Genomic DNA, 2,496 nt, shown 5'->3' with positions numbered 1-2,496 from the left:
CACTTTCTCACCCACCAACCCCTGCTCTCACTCAACCACTAAGTGCCCTCAACACTGATCTCTGCCTAAAAGTGACTGAAATAAATGTCCAATTTTGGGGGGATGAATGATTCTAATGTTGGGAAGAGGAGCTTAAAAGATCTGACCTCCCATTCAGTGAGAAAGGGGTTCTTGAACACCTTTCTTGAGACATAACCTCCCTACTCCTACTTAAATGCTAGCAATTCCTGCTTTTTGCCACAGTAATGCAAGGCATTTCTGGAAGTTATGATGCAAACTAAATCTTTTTAGATCTCTGGTTTCAAGAGTTTGGATTTTAGGCACGTAGATAGGTGCCAAGTTTTCATTTCGTTAAATAAGGACATTTAAAAAATAAATAGGTGCCCCCTTCTGCGTGGTCACGCCGAGCCAGCGAGCGCCTTGGCCTGGAACCGGGCCACAGCCCCTCAGCTTCGTCCACCGCCTCCCGACCATGGACCCCCGCAAAGTGAACGCACTTCAAGGTTTTGTGAAAATGTGTAAGCAGGATCCGAGCATTCTGCACACCAAGGAAATGCACTTCCTGAGGGAGTGGGTGGAGAGCATGGGGGGTAAACTACCATCTGCTACTCAGAAAGTTAAATCAGAAGAAAATACCAAGGAAGGAAAACCTGATAGTAAGAAGGTGGAGGAAGACTTAAAGGCAGACGAACGATCAAGTGAGGAAAGTAATCTAGAAATTGATAATGAAGGTGTGATTGAACCAGACCCTGATGCCCTCAAGAAATGGGAGATGAAAATGCAGAGATAACAGAGGAGATGATGGATCAGGCAAATGATAAGAACGTGGCTGCTACTGAAGCCCTAAATGATGGTGAACTGTGAAAGCCATTGACTTATTCACAGATGCCATCAAGCTGAATCCTCAGTTGGCCATTTTGTATGCCAAGAGGGCCAGTGTCTTCGTCAAATTACAGAAGCCAAATGCTGCCATCCAAGACTGTGACAGAGCCATTGAAATAAATCCTGATTCAGCTCAGCCTTACAAGTGGCGAGGTAAAACACACAGACTTCTAGGCCACTGGGAAGAAGCAGCCCATGATCTTGCCCTTGCCTGTAAATTGGATTATGATGAAGATGCTAGTGCAATGCTGAAAGAAGTTCAGCCTAGGGCACAGACATTGCAGAACATCAGAGAAAGTATGAGCAAAAACGTGAACAGCGAGAGATCAAAGAAAGAATAGAAAGAGTTAAGAAGGCTCAAGAAGAGCATGAGAGAGCCCAGAGGGAGGAAGAAGCCAGACGACAGTCAGGAGCTCAGTATGGCTCTTTTCCAGGTGGACTTCCTGGGGGAATGCTTGGAATGGGAGGGGGCATGCCTGGGATGGCCAGAATCCCTGGACTCAATGAAATTCTGAGTGATCCAGAGGTTCTTGCAGCCACACAGGATCCAGAAATTATGGTGGCCTCTTCCAGGATGTGGCTCAGAACCCAGCAAATATGTCACAATACCAGAGCAACCCAAAGGTTATGAATCTTACCAGTAAATTGTCAGCCAAATTTGGAGGTCAAGCGTAATGTCCTTCTGATAAATAAAGACCTTGCTGAAGAAAAAGCAACCTCGATCACCTTATGGATGTTGCAATAATACAAACCAGTGTACCTCTGACCTTCTCATCAAGAGAGCTGGGGTGCTTTGAAGATAATCCATATCCCTGTCCCACAAATGCAGCTGAAGTATTTACCGTGGTTTGCCTTAGGGTATTCATTCAGATAATGTTTTCCTACTAGGAATTACAAACTTTAAACCCTTTTTAAACCTTAAAAATATTTAAAACAAATTTAAAGGGACTGTTAATTCTTATATTTTTCTTTACTAATCATTTTGGATTTTTTTCTTTGAATTATTGGGCAGGGAAGATACTTATGTATGGAAGATTATTGCTCTAATTTGAGTGAAATAAAAGTTTATTAGTGCGAGCCAAACATAAAAAAATAAGTAAATAAATAGGTGAAGGAGGGGAAAATCTACCATCTATAATCTACAATGACCATAGTTTCATAAAAGAAAGAACAACAAAACATCAGAGAGCTATAATGTCAAAATAAAAGGCAGGCCTTTAAACCAAATCAATGTTTCTTTCTTTTTAAAAATGTCATAATTTTGCCCTCATCTCTGTCATTCCATGAAAACAGGTAAACAGTTGATCAAGATCGTTGCCAGCCTGGAGTTTGGCAATCATTGCTATAAAGCAGGGGTTATTTTCCCAGAAGGCCATGTGACCTGGAGCAGCTCAACGACCCAACCCCAGTCCACTGACCATGGTGGGCCAACGAGGTAACACAAGTAAAGCACAGTGCAGATCCAGCTGTGCTCTCAACATGCAATTTTGGATTAAACAAAGACAAAAATATGATCGACAAAAAGTCTTGAGCAAAGATAGAACAATTAACTATTGCTGTGATAAACTTCTCTCCAAGTTCTATCAAATGTAAGTAGATGAGGCACATGTCCCA

At 42.3% G+C, this 2,496-nt stretch overlaps 1 pseudogene; it reads left to right on the top strand.

The window, feature by feature from the left end:
* Positions 1 to 472: 472 nt before the first annotated feature.
* LOC100436444 (hsc70-interacting protein-like) lies at positions 473 to 1,711 on the top strand (annotated as a pseudogene).
* The last annotated feature ends 785 nt before the right edge of the window (positions 1,712 to 2,496 follow it).

Source organism: Pongo abelii, chromosome 9, assembly GCF_028885655.2.
Source record: "Pongo abelii isolate AG06213 chromosome 9, NHGRI_mPonAbe1-v2.0_pri, whole genome shotgun sequence".
NCBI lineage: Eukaryota > Metazoa > Chordata > Mammalia > Primates > Hominidae > Pongo > Pongo abelii.
This window is presented reverse-complemented; position numbering and strand designations above follow the sequence as displayed.